This window comes from Lytechinus pictus, chromosome 17, assembly GCF_037042905.1.
Source record: "Lytechinus pictus isolate F3 Inbred chromosome 17, Lp3.0, whole genome shotgun sequence".
In the NCBI taxonomy this organism is placed as follows: Eukaryota; Metazoa; Echinodermata; class Echinoidea; order Temnopleuroida; family Toxopneustidae; genus Lytechinus; species Lytechinus pictus.
In genome coordinates, this window is record NC_087261.1 from 22,122,624 (window position 1) to 22,140,809 (window position 18,186).

Sequence of the window (18,186 nt, forward strand, 5' to 3'; positions counted from 1 at the left end):
AACAATAAAATTTACATCATAAAATAACTAAACATTTTAACTGAAAGGCAGATACTTGACCTAGATTTTGTTTTCTTTATATCTATAGGATCTAGTAAATTTATCAATAGTAAATACTAATTCATCTAAATCATCAGTGAAACTATGCAGTCAGGGCCCAGTCTTACAAAGAGTTGCGATTGATCCGATCAATCGCGACTAAGGACGGCCAGCAACGTCAACATCTGTTATGCATGTTCTGTTCAAAATATTTTCTAACCATGATGTAAAATAATACATTCAATGTTTTCTTGAAAACTCACTCTGCTTCTCTTTGTTTACTAAGGACATTGTGTAAATTACCTGGAGAAAAAATTATGACACTGATGGATTTTCATAGCGTTACGATTGATTGGATCAATCATAACTCTTTGTAAGACGGGGCCCAGGTCTATGTTTGTCGGTGACTTGCTTGCATACATTTCTATGCACAATTGCTTTCCATACAATGAAGACGTTAAACAATTCAGTGGTCTGAAATTTTCAGTCAGACATGTCAGATTTTGATACAGTAATCATTCCGTCAAAACATATTTAGTTTTAGTCATCAGCTATTAAAAAAATTGAAGTATTTTTTTTCCTTCAGGGCCGTGCGGAGCATCTATGTGGTCGTGGAGGTAGTAATATCAGTACATTTTAGTGAATGAATTTTGCGATCCAAATGCGTCCTTGATAGGCATGTACCCAGGGGCCCGTTTCTCAACACCGTCATAAGTCTAACTTCTTGACTAAATCGGAGATAGTGAGCTACTTGCCCGCTAACCGTTTCACAAAGCCCTCTTTACCAAGATCGGGTACAACAACCTCACTAAATATTTATGACACCTCCGAACCTGTCATAACTTCTTTCTTAATGACGTAGTGGCTTCACGTGGGTAGACTATGACAAGCAAAAGTGCCTAGATATTTGAAAATAATAATCTTACGTAATCAATCATAGAGCTTGAAATTAAATCACAAAACAAGTAGGATAATGCATTCAGTGATAATTCTAATAAAAAGAAATTATAAAAACTGTTGGTAAAACGCAACAAAACCATTCAGTTTGAAATAGTAAAATGATTTAATCGATAAAGATTCTACCACGTCAGGCCATCCATAACTGGACTCGTATTTGTCGTTTTCAAACCCCTATTAACATTTGGATAAATTCTATCTCTAATTTATGCATAGAATTTGTCAAATCGTATGTTTCAGTTTCAAAGATTTATTTTTGTTTTTGTTAAACTATATTTTGATGATGTTTGGAATCGTAGAAGGGCGTATAATTATCATCATTTTACAAAGAAAACCGTTATGGTTTACTTTCGTAAACTATTAAAATTCCATGTCCCGGGGGTCCCCATCTCAACGTCCACATTTGATTTTCTAGTCATGAAATTATTTATTCATAATTTAATTTTCTCAGCAATTGAATGCTCCAATCTTCATGGTCGAAGTACGTATGATGCATAATTTACATGTGCTATTATTTTGAAAAGATGTATTTCCCAATTCATCACAATATTTGCAATTTTGTCATAATTGTTCTTTTTGAAAAATATGCTATTTTGTGACTAAGGCTACGTCTCGTCTGCTCTTTTTACCGATAGTATCGATATCAAGGTATTCTAGTTAGGAAGCCTTTCGAGAAACAGGTTTAGTAAGATTGGAACTATCTCCGTGGTTGGTGGATAAAGATATGACTAACTTGTCCAGGTGTTGAGAAACGGGCCTCAGAATGTTGTATGTCTGGAAGGTTTGTTTGTCCGGACAAGACAGTATTTTCAGGAACTTTGTGATCTTCTTTTTCTTCTTCAAATGTGTCCTTGAAGGCTCCGTAGAGAGTAAGCACACGTTAGTATATGTTAATGATTTTTACTCTCTAACGTTAGGATTTCCTGGCCTCCTGGGGCTGGGCTGGTTACACGCACCCATTCACTTTACACATGATTCAGGGATTTTGATGAGAAAGGCTGCATTTTGAGACCATCAAGCTCAATAAATATGCAAAACATATCTAGTCATGAATATCAGTCTTGGATGAAAGAAGCCACTTTTTTGGGACCTGGGGCCTGTTTCCTGACGAGATGAGCGATATGTTGGAACGTCCTAGGACCATTCTTTCGAGATAGGAAGATTGGCGACAAATCAGCGCTTTCCGATATCACGGAGGCAATTTTGTCTATAAAGTCTGTGACATCGTTTGATATTGATAATATCTGGAAAACATTTAGTCTTTATCATCACCTGAACCTTTTATTTCGGAATGATGACTTTTCATAAAATCATCTATATTTCAATAAATAGAGATCAAATAATTTTCTATGTATAACTGATAGTAGAATTGATGCGTCACCTGACGTTGGGGAAGAACAATAGGAAACAAGATGGCGGCGTAAACATCGGGCAAGTCTCCTCCGTCTTTTCATAATATTGTTCTCATTTTCTTGATGAATTCTTGTTTAAAAATGAAATCGATAGCGTAGAAATGTCGGAAATGAAGTTGTATCTCATTTACATGATTTAGGGCTAGATCTTTTAGAAGGAAAGTAGAAATCTCCGGGGCGAAAGTTTCAGGTTTTCATGCCTTAAATTTTGTCTTCTTACGGCAGGGCCAGTTTGGCCTGGAAATACCTCATATTTTGGAGGGCACCAAGGCCAAAATCTTTTTCCAAGAAGGGCATCGAAGGCCAATCTTTTTAGGTATCCTTTTTTTTTAGATGTCAAATGTACTTACTCTTGTACAGGGTGCTACATAACTTTTTTGAAGAACTTGCCCAGTTGGGCGAGTGAATTTCAAAATAGTTGGAAAATACTTGACCGAATATAAATTTCACTTGCCCCCTAAAATTTTTCAAAACAAGATTTTACCGCTTCAAAAGAAAGTAGTGGTGTTCTATGTACATGTACCATTGCCCTTTGCCTCTTTTTAACATGAATTGATGTACCTTGTCTTTGTAAAATTGTATTTTTCATTTTAAGTGATTTTTATCTTGCCTGCCATGACTGAAATTATTGTGTTGATAGGCCATTTGAATGATTTGCTCTCTCATATATTTTCATGTACTTTTGTGACCAGATTGGCACATAATAAAAAAGACATAATAAAAAAGGGAATCACTGAAAATAATCAGAAAGAAAGAAAGATACAAGAAAGGAAAAATAGAAAGAAAAGGAAGGGAGTGTGAATGAATAGGTGAAAGAAAGAATGAAGGGGAGAAAGGAAAGAGATGAATAGAGAAGAAAGAAAAAATGAAGGGAAAAGGGAAAAAAGTTAAAAGAAAGTTGAATAACAGAAGGATGAAAGAAATAATAAACGAAAGAGAAAAAAGGTTTCCTTCATTCTTTGAAATAAATAAAGAAAGAAAAAAGGGAAGGAAAAAAAAAGGAAGGGAAGGGAAGATGAATTTGAATGAATGTTAGAAAGAAAAAAATAGAGAGAAAGAACAAAAAGGAAACAGAGTAAGACAAAAAAGGGATGAAAGAATGAATGATTTTTTTTTGTTTACTCCATTCTTTGAAAGAAAGAAGAAAAACAGGAAGGGAGGAAAAAGGGAAGGGAGGAAAAAGGGAAGGAAGGAATAGCAAAAAAGGAAAAAAATAAAATAAAGAATGAAAGGATGAAAGAGAGGGAGGAAAGAATGAAGGGAGAGAATGAAAAAAAGAAAGAAAATAATGGAAGGAGAAAGAACAAAAAGAAAAGGGAGAGGAAGAAAGAAGGAAGCAAAGAAAAAAATTAAGGAAAGAAAGAATGAAGGAAATAAATAAAGGAAATTAAAAAAAGGAAGGAAAGAAAGAAAGAGAAAGGAAGGAAAGAAAAAAAAACAACGAGGGACTTAGTTAAAGAAGGAAAGAATGAAGAAAATAAATGAACACAGAAAGGAAGGAATGCTAGGAAATGATAAGAAATAAAGATAGATGGAATGGAAACAGGAGGATAGGATGAAGGAATGGAGAAAAAGAAAGAGAAGAAGAAAAATCAGGAAGGAATGTAAGAAAGAACAATGTAAGGGGGAAAGGGAAGGAAAGAATGAAGCAAAGAGAGGATGAAAGCAAGAAAGGAACGGAAAAAGGAAAGAAGGGATGACGGAAAGAATGAAAAGAAACAGGAGAGGAAGGGAGGAAAGATTTTGAAGGAAAGAAAGATGAACAGAAATAAAGAAAAGTACAAAAAGGAAGAAAAGAAGTTCAGAAGAAAGAAAAATGAACAGAGAGGAGACTCAGGAGAGAAAGGATCAGGAAAGAAAGCTAGGAAAGACTGGAAATAAAGATAGATGGAAGTTATGGAACAAAAAAAGGCAAGAAGGAAGGATAGAAGAAAAGATGAAGAAAGAACATCAGAAAAGAAATAAAAATTAAAGGAAGAAAGAGAGAAAGATCAAACTTTAAGCAAACAAAGAAAAATTTAATCATCTAACAATAATCTTACTGATATTTGTTTTTTAAAATATATTTTAAATTGCGCAAATCGCGCAATTCGCTTGGCGACAGCACGCAAATCACACAATTTAAAAGACAATGAAATCAAGATGGCGACGTTTTTTTAATGAATTCTTGTTTAAAAATGAAATCAATATCGTAGATATGTCGAAAATGAAGACGTTGTATCCCATGTACATAAATTATTTAGGGCTAGGGCCTAGATCTTTTACGTTTTAGAAGTAGAAATCTCGGGGACGAAAGTTTGAGGTTTTTTGGCCGTACGTGTAGTCTGTAGATGAATGCAATCGAAATTCCAATCCCTGGCTTCGTTGAGAGCAAGCATATGTTCATGCATGACGTTAGTAAATGATTTTTACTCTCTAGAACAAAGTAGCTTCCTGGCTAAGGTACCGGTACCGGGCCCGCTCGTTGCCGGTGTACCGGCGGATCCTGCGCCTGGCAGATACTGTTCTAGGCACAAAATCCGCCGGCGGATCGTGTTCTACTCCGGCGGATTCAGTACCAAGAAAGGCCACTCTCTTCGGAAGATATCGTTCTTGCGCTATCGCGATATCCTTCATTCACATACGTCACGTGGTACGAGAAAACTAGTCAAAAAGCGGTAGATTTCATCAATTAAGCTTGTAGAAAAAGATATTTATGATATCTCTATGTGATAGAAGTGAAGAAATAAAATGCGTAATCTGAAAGGGGAAAATAACCCATTTTCTTGTTACAACTCTACGGGAATTACACCACTTCTAACACTACATGACGTCACAGTCTCGGTGCGAGGCCGGTGAAAGCATATTTACAAGAAAGTATATTTTCGAAACCCGATAATTGAAGTTATTCTTAAGCAAAATATTCAGCTGTAAGCGATGACTGCATAAAACTTGCATTTCTGTTTTTAGTTTGAATTAATAGCTTTCGATTTGACTGATTTGTCAACTTTTGGGGTCTGGTCTGGGTCTTTAAATAGTCCACATTTAGTCTCCATTCAACTTTGTCTACTGCACTACTAGTATACAAAGAATTTACCCCATGATATGATAATGCTTGTAGTCTAATAACATGCATTTGTTAATTTATTTTATACCTATTAATTTATTGCAGTATGAAAAGTCCTTCTTATCACAATTTTGGGGATAAATTGGGCGCAATATGCATCAATTATGATTAATACAGAGTATTAAATAAAGACAAACAATGGCAGTTTCGATGATTAAAATCAGTATTTGTATAAATTTGTATAAATAATGATCACTGCAAATGAAATTCTTGAATTACGAAATTCCAATGTATTACTATTATTTTCTCCACATTTTCTCGTATATTTTTTCTATTTTTCTCTCCCTCCCCTTCCTCTTTCTATTTCTCCTTTTTGGTGCTATATTACCCACGCGTATACGCCCCAGATATATTCATAATTTATTTATTTATTTATTTATTTCTGATATTTTGACAGGGTAGCCCATTCACCAATAAGTAGTGGTCTTCCATGGGGCCCTGAATAACAATAAACATATTTACAAAATGCATAACGTATGTACAGAATGTTACAGCATTAAGATTTACATTAGGATTTGAATGTAAAACGAAACATTAACAAACTTTGCGGTAAACAAAACGAAGACGGGCACTCGTTTGACGTATAATAAAATATCAATAAATCAAATTAATTAAGAAGGACATCTTCTTGAAAATACTGATAATATACACCAAATCATCAAGGTCATGCTAACACAAAATAAGCACAACAGTGGATGTTCCGCAAGTTATTCATAAATTACAAGTTCTTTTAAACATTCTCTTAAATGAAATGACAGAAGGAGCTGTTCTAATTGAATTATCAAGCTTATTCCATTCAAATATTGAAGATACGATTGGACTACACTTATAACAATCAGTGCGAAACTTGGGCACGCGTAAATATCCACTGTCTCTCTGTCTGGTATGATGTTCATGTACATCATTTGGATTGGTTAAGTTTACCTGAAGGTAAGAAGGTGCTAAATTATGAACACATTTAAATATCATCAAAACGCGACTGAGCTCAAATCGTTTGTCTAGTGTCATCCATTTAAGACTTGTGAACAAATCAGCCGACGGTGTGTCGTATGTCTTGTTCAATATAATTCTTGCAGCCCTCTTCTGAATTTTTTGCAGCTTAATTGTATGGGATTGAAATCTATTCGACCATACAGCAGAACAGTAATCAAATCTTGGCAACACTAAACTGTTATAAAGCAACTTTAAGGACTGCACAGGCAAAAAACTTTTCGCTCTCTTTATTATGCCAATGCTTTTCTGAGTAAGTTTACATACATTTTCAATTTGTTTTGACCATTTCAGTTCTTCATCTATCAAAACTCCTAAGCATTTGGTGAATTGAACTCTATTTATCAAATCACCGTTTAACGAAATCGTGAAAGAATCTATTTTCCTGAGATTAGCACGAGAACCTATTATCATGACACAAGTTTTTTCAGTGTTGAGGACGAGCTGATTATCTTTAATCCATGCCATGACCTTGTTTAATGCAACAGTTAATTTTTCTTCCAAACCTGTCGCATCATTCGCACTGACGGTAAGTGTCGTGTCGTCAGTGTACATATCTATAATACCTTCATGAATACATTTATTCAGGTAAACTATTAACATATATTGAAAATAAAAGGGGACCTAGAATTGACCCTTGTGGCACGCCTAATTTGACGATTGAAGGGTGCGATTTGGCTCCTTTGAATTGTGTCACTTGTTGTCGATCAAATAAATATGATTTGAACCAAGTGATAGTCCTCTTACTACAACCAATGCAAGTTAATTTCTTTAAAAGCAGCTCATGGTCCACGGTATCAAAGGCCTTCCGAAGATCTATGAACGCAACTCCAGAAATTAAATTGTTATCAATGTTTAACGACCACTGATTTACAAGTTTTGCAAGGGCAGTAGTTGTTGAATGCATAGGCCGAAAACCAGATTGATTTGGGTGTAATAAATCATTCACGTCCAAGAATTCACTTAGCTGTTGGTGAACAGCCCTTTCTAAAATTTTACTAACGATTGGTAATATAGAAATTGGGCGGTAATTATTCAACGAAGACATATCACCAGATTTAAATATTGGTACTACCCGAGCCTTTTTCCATTCACGAGGAACAACTCCAGTAGTAAGGGATTTGTTAATAATATCACAAAGGGACTCTGCGATAATATTTTTTGTCATCTTTAAAAGTTTGCAGCTGACATGATCTTCCCCAGTTGATTTATCTATACTCAGATTATCAATCTGTTTCAAAACAAAATCTCTAGTAATCAACTCTAGCTCAAATTGAGAGTGAATTGAACCAACATTTGTATCATCTTCTACTTGAACTCTCGTTTGAGACGTATCCCTTTGCAGGTCCTTAGTAATATTAGTAGCATTTGAAATGAAAAATTCATTAAATGCTTCAGCAATATTTGCATTGCCCGACACATCTGTTCCATCTACGTTTATGGTGTTGGGAGAAATAGGTAATGACTTGGGCACAAGTTCTCTCAAACATCTCCACATTTTCTTACTATTGTTTTGATTTTGTGAAATCTGGTTAGCATTATATTCTTTTTTACTTTTTCTCATGAGATGAATAACTTTATTTTTCAGAAATTTGTACGTGTCCCAAATATCATTATTTTTGTTAACTTTAGCTGTTTTTAGAACCTTATCACGTTCCTTCATTAGCTTGACGACCTCGTCAGATATCCAAGGACAAGCTTTTTTTCTTATCCGCTTTTTACAAAAGGGAATGTGCCTGTTGATTAATGTGCAAGAACGATATAGGAAACTGGAAAAGAGTCAAAAGGGGCGAAATGAGCAGGGACAGAAAGAAAGGCAAAACAAAATAAAGAGATGAAAACCAGGAGGGGGTAAAGTAAAAGAAACAAAAGATATAAAGGAGAAATTATATTTCACTAAAGATCCCATATTGATCTTAAAATTAGATGACTGAGAGGTAAATTAGGGAGCACCAAACAGTACGTGGCGTATCTAACTTTTGTCAGGGTGATCTTCCGGTCCCCTTCAATCATCATCATCATCATATCACCGTCACCCTCACCTTTATCATCTTCATCTTCATACTAAAAATATTGCATGAATTGATGTTTCGTATTTAAAAATATATATGCCCATTCTGCTTTATAAATGCATAAATTAATTTAATTAGTTTTAGTTTGGGATTGTCATTTTTCTTCAAGCAATCTGCTTATGATGACAATCCTTCTCCTGCAAATTGTGAATATCATATAATAATTTGGTAGTTAATCATTTTTGTCTGGAATAATTTTTTTAGTACACTTTATTTATGATTCATGCCAAAAATGCTAACATAATATTATGTTTATTATGTTATGGAAAATGTATTATACGAATGTTCCATGGATGCAGAAAAAACAATAAATCAAATCAAATCAAATAAATTAATTCAGATTCCTTAACATTGAAAAAAAAAAAGAATAAAAAAAAACAAATTTAAAAAAATACATGAAAATTCAAAAATAGGCCTTCAATAAACTACATAAGAAATTAATCATGTTCTGACATTCCTTTTTTATGTTTGTTAGAAATAAAAAATTTATGTTTTCACCAAAAATTAGCATTCTACAAGCAATAATATGAGTTAACAGCAAAAAAAATATTTTCATACACTAATTTGAATCATTTATTTGAAATATGAACATTTTAACTTGTTGAAATCTAAAAATGTGTAGTTTCAAAAACCTATATGCCTATATGGGGGTGCAAATTTTCGCCAAACAGTCTGGCAAACTGACACTAAACATGGTGTGAAAAAGCACAGTTAAAGAGATCGATGCATACTGCGGACTGAAAATAGTAAGCTTGTAACCGATTTTGCAATCGGCAACCGATTCCATTCGATTTCACCACAATCGGCAAACACCTTCCGATCTTCGATCATGCCCCTTGAAGGAAAAAATCGAAAATAAAAAATCGACGTAGATCTGGTTACAGTGCGCGATCGCTCAGAACATATTTCAAGATTGTTTTTGAGGTGCTAGCTATTTAGAGGTCGCATTTTTCAGGGAGAAAGACGCGGTATTATCTATGGCGATGTTTAAGAGGATAGATATCTTCTCTTCCAACTCATGGTGATAGCGGATGCCGCCGTGAACTTTGAAAGGTCGTATTACCGACGGAGCTCACTGCGTTACTCTCTTACATCGTTTATGATTATATACATTTTATTTTAAACCTCGTGGTGATAGCGGATGCCGCCGTGAACTTTGAAAGGTCGTATTACCGACGGAGCTCATTGTGTTACTCTCTTACATCGTTTATGATATAAATCTTCTCTTCAACCTCGTGGTGATAGCGGACCCCGCCATAAACTTTTAAAGACTGTACTATTGACGGAGCTTATTGCGTTACTCTCTTACATCGTTTATGATGATATACATTTTATTTTCAACCTCGTGGTGATAGCGGACCCCGCCGTGAACTTTTAAAGATCGTGCTACTGACGGAGCTCATTGCGTTACTCTCTTACATCGTTTATAATGATATAAATCTTCTCTTCAACCTCGTGGTGATAGCGGACCCCGCCATAAACTTTTAAAGACTGTACTTTTGACGGAGCTTATTGCGTTACTCTCTTACATCGTTTATGATGATATTCATTTTATTTTCAACCTCGTGGTGATAGCGGAAGCCGCCGTGAACTTTGAAAGGTCGTATTACCGACGGAGCTCACTGCGCTACTCTCTTACCTCCCTTATAGATATAAATCTTCTCTTCAACCTCGTGGTGATAGCGGACCCCGCCATAAACTTTTAAAGACTGTACTATTGACGGAGCTTATTGCGTTACTCTCTTACATCGTTTATGATGATATACATTTTATTTTCAATCTCGTGGTGATAGCGGATGCCGCCGTGAACTTTGAAAGGTCGTATTACCGACGGAGATCACTGCGCTACTCTCTTAACCCCTTTATGATGATAGACATCTTCTCTTCAACCTCGTGGTGATAGCGGACCCCGCCGTGAACTTCAAATTGATTTGAAAATGCTAGCTACCCAAAACATTTTAATAACATATTTCAAATCATCGTGCGTGCTTGCGTCTTCAACTTCATTTTAATTGCACTTGCGACTTTAAGATGATGCGTCGTAAGAGATCATTCCAATAATTCTAAATCGCTAGCACCTAAAAATACTTCTAAAAGATGTCCCGCCGATCGTTCATTAACCTGTGATCTATGAGAAATATTTTCATTTTATTTTCCTTTGCGCCTAATTTGCTCGGAAGATGCGTCTTTGGTTTATCTTTCTAATAAAAATCACTCGGTTTATTTTAAAGCAATAACACCTCAAAACCCCTGGCTTTAGAACATGTTCCAAACGATCGCGCATGTTGGCGACTTCCATTCCAATGCATTCGTCTTTGTGACTTTGTCAGGAAGATGCGCGCGACCGCGAACAACATTTTGATGTATTCCTTTGTTTTTAAACATCGCCGATTCGATTTTCGATTCGATTTCGATTTTAGAAGCTTAACTGCCGATCCGATTTTCGATCTGATTTTTGATCCGATTTACAACATTAGAAAATAGTATAAAAATTCATAAAACAAAATGATGAAAATTTCATCAAAATCTTATAATAATAAATAGCATAGTTTTGCGTATGTGTCAGCTAGGTCTACGTAATACATATCGTCTTATCGAGACATTATTTCTCCTATTAATCCTCACCCCCATCGAGCCCTTTGTCAAAAGCTGTATGGATCCGCCCCTGAATAAAAATTCACTAAAGGCGGACGAAAATCCCCCCCCCCCCATGCATTGCGATCGACATTGCCGAGCCGCGCATGCGCGCGCTGCCGAGGTTGTCTGTCCAAATCAATATTACACGTATAATCAATAGAACCAAATCCGCCGAGGAACCAAATCTGCAAACATCAAGCCGCGTCAACGTTCTCGCCAGGTTCATTCTGACGCTTGGCGGCGCGAAGCGACACAAGCCGCGCAGCGGCCTCGGTGCGTGCGAAGCACGCACGGGGGGAGGGTTCAGGAGGGGGGTGTCCCCCCTCCCTCGCGGAGCGCGGTAGCTATCGAAAACATCAATATCGACGAGCTTAGATTGCTGCTAAATGCACCACTTTTATGTCTATTTAATGCTCCGGCGCGGCCACACAGCCGTAACGGTTGCGTGAATTGCGATTGAAGCAGAAAGGCAAGTACTGATGAAAAAGGTCAAAGAAATGATTTAAATGATCTCATTTTATACTTACAGTTTAAAGATTTATTCACATCGATAACATCGATAAATGTACTCCATACTTTCCAATGTCTAGATCGCTACGTCCTCAGAAAGTGCGATTAATTTTGTGAATGTGTGTCAATGACCGACTTCATCTACGGATCGCATGCGTAGCCCTTTGAGCTTGCGCCGCGCCGCACCACGCCCTTGCTAAATCCAAAGATTGTTCCGACTTTATTTGGAAGCCTCGGAAGAAAACTTCCGAGTCTTCCAAATAATGGACATCGTTATTCATGAGACGGGGTCTCCAACTTATATAATTTGCATGTTTGTTTTATTTTCAGATACTCAATGAAACTATAACCCTCATAAGACTTCTGTTGATGATGTTTATACTAATAATATCCAATCAAGATTTGTTTATCACTGTCAATTATTGCTATGTTCATTTGTATCGTTCTATACTCACCTATAAAATAATGAATGTGCCCATCACTGCCCATCACTAGTGGGAGAAATATTTTTAGTCATTAATAATACATTGATATTACGATTTTGTTCTTATTATAATTAATTGCGATTTAAAATGTTTTGAAAGTAAAGTTTAATTGACAGGAAAGCAGATTTCTATTTTTAAATGATGTACTATGTAGGCCTACAAATACAGCGTGTTTGAAAGAGAGGAAGGGTGAGGGGTTGTAGCTAGGATGGTCGAAGGGAGAGAGCGAAAGGGGAGGGGTCGTGGCGTGCATGCACAATGACAAGGGGATGTTAATCGTACGTGTGCGGGGTTGCATGGTGAAGAAGTCAATATTCAAAGCGAATGCATATTTATAGACATGTCTATACTACTACTGATGATGACGGCTGAATAACCTTTCTTTAAATGTATATTTTGGCGATTTTGAATTTCAAAAATATTTTCTTGCGTCATGAGTGGGAAGATCGAGGTACGTGATTCAATAAATTGCATCAGTTTTTAAGTTACAGAAATTCACGAACAGATTATTAATAATGACAAAAAAGTCAGAAAGATCTTCTTAATTTTAAAGCCCCCATCCAGCGTAAACAACATGAAGAATATTTGAGGTCACGAAACCAGCTGATTCGCATTCAAACAACAGGTAAACAGGTCACGCACATGGCATACGTACATTCCAAGGGCGGGAATTTGGGGAACCCGTTTTCAAGCACAATGATTGGCTCAACCCAGAAAGTGAATACTAATTAGATCACGTGGCATCGGCTTTGGGGCGTCTCGTTCACATTCCAATTCTTTTCATAAATATCCACTCGCAGTAGGCCTAATTAGGCTAACGACGTTGTAAAGATAACCCAGATAACTCAATATGAAACACTATTCCGATATAAAACATATAAAGACATAAGTGAAATTGAAAAATTCATCCAACGATATTCAAATTGTACTAGCAACTCATGTGGGCGTGAACAAACGAAATACATAATCCTCTATTAAAAACGTTCACACATATCAACTTCAATAATTCGTACTTGAAATGCAGGGGCCGCGGAAAGGTCTTGAAAGGGGGGGGGGGCTGTCCATGCAAAAAACACAATCAGGTGGTCCACTTTATGTTTTTGTACACGGTTTTGGGAAAAAAAGTGGGGGGAGGGGGAAGGGGCTGAAACCCACCCAGCCCCCCCCCTGTTTCCGCGGCCCCTGAAATGAATATCTGTGAATGAATTGTCAATTCCACTTTATAAAGATTATGCAGCCACAATCACAGAAGACACATCCTTAAATGAATATTAATTTCATTCGCTCCGAACATTGACTTCTTTTCGCCAATCCCCTCCCCCACAAAGTCACAAACATCCCATCGTTTTCATTTACATTGCCCACGACCACCTCCCATTATTCTCTTTATCATTTACACAAATTAATTTCAAATAATATTTTATTTTAAATCGTAGTTGCTACCGGGAGTTGTTAAGCAATTGTACACAACAAATTCATGAAGCATTCACTGCAGTGGCGTACCTAGGATTTTCCACACGGGGGGGGGGGGGGGGGGGGGGGCAAATTCGTCCGCCAAAAAAATTGACAAGCAAAAAAAAGGTTTTCAACCACAAATAAAGGATTTCGTACCAGAAAAAACAAAGGAGCGGCCAGGGATCAGTTATGACTCGTCAGGGGGCGGGGGGGGGGGGGGGGGGGGGCAGTCTGCCGCCCCCCGTAGGTACGCTAGTGATTCACTGTGATGACTAAAAACATTTCTCAGGACCGTTCATTATTTAATTGGCAGGCAAAGAGTAATAAAGAACAATACAAATGAAAATACACTACGTATAACTCACATTCAAAAACGAGTCGTAATATGATAAAAAGTGTGAATAATATTAATAAGGATTATTACTTATGAAAATTATAACAGATTCAATGAATATCTGAAAATAAAAAAAAACATTCAAATTAAATCAGTTTTGGATCCCATCTAATTTTGGAAGACGCGGATCAAGGATTTTGATGCCATGTGCGATTTGTATTTATGTGGCCGTGGCGAGCGCGAGTACTGCAGTGACACAGAACTTGGTAGACACACCGTCGCGAAATTAATCAACACTTTCAAAAGATCGATGTAGAGATCAAGACTTTGGAAATTATGGAGTAAAATCGGAATATAAATGTGAATAAATAATTTTGCTGTGAGTAAATGAGTTGGACATTATTAACGTGATCTTTTAATAATTTTCTCAATTCGCTCTACGGCAGTGTCATCAGAAATGCATTCAATGAATTCATGTAGATGTAGCTATACAAGGCTGGGGCCTGGGACGAGATGAAACTAAGTTTCGATCGAATTTTTATGTTATTTTTGAGACACTTTACTTTTGACAAAATAAGTGACAATATCAACTGAAATTCGTAGCATCTAAATTACATTGCCCAACCCAGTAACCCACGGTACCCCTCTCCCCTCACTTTATTTTTGAGCGTACCGGTATTTACTACCATTCTAAACTTCTAAAGACGTACCGGTACCGTAAATAATGTGAGCAATGCAATACGCAAATCGAGGTAAACATCTTCGCGCTTCCTACGGGCCTCGAGTCGAGGTCGTATTGTATTACAGATTAGTAGCGAGTCAAAGAAATCCTGGGAAGAAATCGTGGACGAAATAATCGACAAGTTTATTTTAGGATCTGAAAAGCAGATTGTTTTTTTAAAATATATTATTCAGTTTTTTGTGTAGATCTAGGCCTGCTTTACAGTTGTCGGCCACGGTTGTCGGGGAAGTTCACGGTTGGCGGATTTGCTCTGAAAATTTTCAGGGTTGGTGGCGCCCGCCAACCGTGACGCGTGGTAGCGAGAACGTTGAGCCGCGTCAAACCCGGCGGATATGGTTCCGATTAAAAACGATATCGGCCATTTAGAACGATATCTGCCGGCGGATACGGTATCCGCCGGTGGAACCAAATCCGCCGCTACACCGGCCGGCTCAGCCGGTGTAGCGGCGGATTCGGTTCCACCGGCGGATACCGTATCCGCCGGCAGATATCGTTCTTAATGGCCGATATCGTTTTTAATCGGAACCATATCCGCCGGGTTTGACGCGGCTTGATGTTTGCAGATTTGGTTCCTCGGCGGATTTGGTTCTATTGACGATACGTGTAATATTTATTTGGACAGACGTCCAACCTCGGCAGCGCGCGCATGCGCGGCTCTGGCAATGTCGTTACCAATGGGGGGAGGGGATTTTCGTCCGCCTTTAGACTTTTAGTGAATTTTTATTCAGGGGCGGATCCATACAGCTTTTGACAAAGGGCTCGATGGGGGTGAGGGAATAGGAGAAACAATGACTCGATATATCATGTATACATAGACCTGGCACATGCGCCAAAACTTTGCTATTTATTATTATTAGATTTTGATGAAATTTTCAGTCCGCAGTATGCATCGATATCTTTAACTGTGCTTTTTCACACCATGATTAGTGTAAGTTTGCCAGACTGGCGAAAATTTGTACCCCCATATAGGCCTATGGTTTTTATAAAACTACAGATTTTCAACGAGTTAAAACTTCATAATTTCAAAATAAATGAGGCAAATTAGTTTATGAATATATATTGCTGTTAACTCATATTATTGCTTGTAGAGTGCTAATTTTTTGTGAAAACATTTTTCAAACAAACATTTAAAGAAAGAATTTCAAAACATGATTAATATCTTATGTAGTTTATTGTAGGCCTATTTTTAATTTGTCATGTATTTTTTTTTTTTTTTTTAAATTCCTTTTTTTTCAATATTTTTCTTAAGGAATCTGAATTAAAGGGATGGTCCGGGCTGAAAATATTTATATCTTAATACATAGAGTAGAATTCACTGAGCAAAATGCAGAAAATTTCATCAAAATCGGATAACAAATAATAAAGTTATTGAAGTTTAAAGTTAAGCAATATTTTGTGAAAACAGTCATAATGAATATTCATTAGTTGGGCTGATGATGTCACATCCCCATTTATCGTTTTCTTATGTTATCACACAAAACCATATTTTTTTCATTTATTTCATACTTGTGTGAATAATATGTCTCCCTTATAATGAAATAAGTTGCAGCAATAAATATCTAATGCACTAAATCAGTTGTCAATCCAAATTTTCTAGTTCTTGGAGGAAAAAATTTGAATAAACCTAATTTCATATAATAAATTACAAAAGAACAAGTGGAGATGTGACATCATCAGTCCACCTAATGGATATTCATGACGTAACAGGCGGGGGGGGGGGGGGGGGAGTTGCCCCCTGGCGGATTTAACCAGGAATAAAAGAAAAACGGGAAAGGAAAAAAAAAGGAGGGAGAAAGAAAGGGAAAGGGGAATGAGGGGAAAAGGAAAGGAAAAAGAGAAAAAGAAAACGAAGAAAAAAACCCTTTTTAATGGAAAAGGAAGGAAATCGGGAAAATGAACGAAAGAAGAACATTTGAGAAAGAACAAATCATTCCAAAACAGGCATATGTAATGTAATAGCACGGTGGGAAATAAATTAAAAGATGACAAAATGGCAAACAATAGCGCGAAACGAAGGTAAAATGCAATTAGTCAAAAGCTAATTTTTGGAAAACAAAGAAAAGGGTAGGCTGCCTTCCTCTTCAATGCCTTAATTGGAAATTATGTAATTAGAGTCCAAAAGGTAGCTCTCAATGAGAGCTACCTCTTCTTCGAACTTCATGATAACGTAATTATATCGCGCGGTCTCATACCACGTGACCAGGAAGACCACCTTACGGGGCCAACGTTGTGATAAGCTGGCGTCTCCACTAGAACTTAGTTCCAACCTAATGCAAACTTAATCTCTGATTAACGTCAGTCTGAGTCTGTCCCTAATCATCAGAATAAAGGCAAAATGTTGAGGCTTTCCTCTTCAAGGCCTAATGTAACTAGAATCCGAAAGGTAGCTGGCTCTCAATTAGACTAAGGCTAACCCACCTCTTCTTCGAACTTCATTTCGCAACGTTATTCACGCGCGGTGCGCGTGCATGCATGACGTGTGAACGTGATGAATGAAGGATATCGCGATAGCGCAAGAACGATATCTTCCGAATCTTCCGAAGGGAGTGGCCTTTTTTGGTACTGAATCCGCCGGAGGAGAACCATATCCGCCGGCGGATTTGGTGCCTAGAAGTAGAACGGTATCTGCCAGGCGCAGGATCCGCCGGTACACCGGCAGCCTTTAGCTTTGCCATGTGAATCGCATCACCAAGTCATGGGCTGCGCCGGAGCTCCGGGGAGGAGCCAACCCTCACCACCATCACCCACACAAACTGGCACTCGGCCGGTCCACAGACACAACTATAAAATGGTCAAAATACTGGAAATACAGATTCATATATCGATGCATCAAATGGGAGGATATTAGTTATATAGTTCAGTGTTATATGTTTCCCTTTACCTCTTAATGATGAGTATTTTGTCCACGAAATCGCTCGGAGAGCGCCTAAAGATCTCACAGAAGCCATGGCCAAATCCCTCAAGGTGCTCTTGTCAAATTTTCTTCGGAAACTGTTATTGCCAATCTAAGAAACTCCTAACTAGTAAATTACTGAAGTTAATATTTTAGGTTTTTAAAATTATTTTTAGTCTAAAAATTATAAAATAATTTTTATATTAAGTATCATGTATGTTTCTATTGATTTATATTCTTTTTTTATTGTAATTATTTTTATGAATATATAAAATAGCTTCCAAATTGGTTACAATTTTACATCACTTTTTCCTTAGTCTTTTTGTCAATCTTAATTTAGAATTTCTGCTTTGATTTTTCTTTTTAAAGAATATGTGATTCAAAAATAATTTTGTTTTATCCATTAAATTATTAAGAAATATTTTTTAAAATTAATATATTTCAATTATTATGAGCCTTGAAATATGAATAAAAGGAATATTTGTTATTCCATATAACAACAGACCTGATAAAGCCTATCTTATTGACTACTTTTGACGTAATAATATACCGGT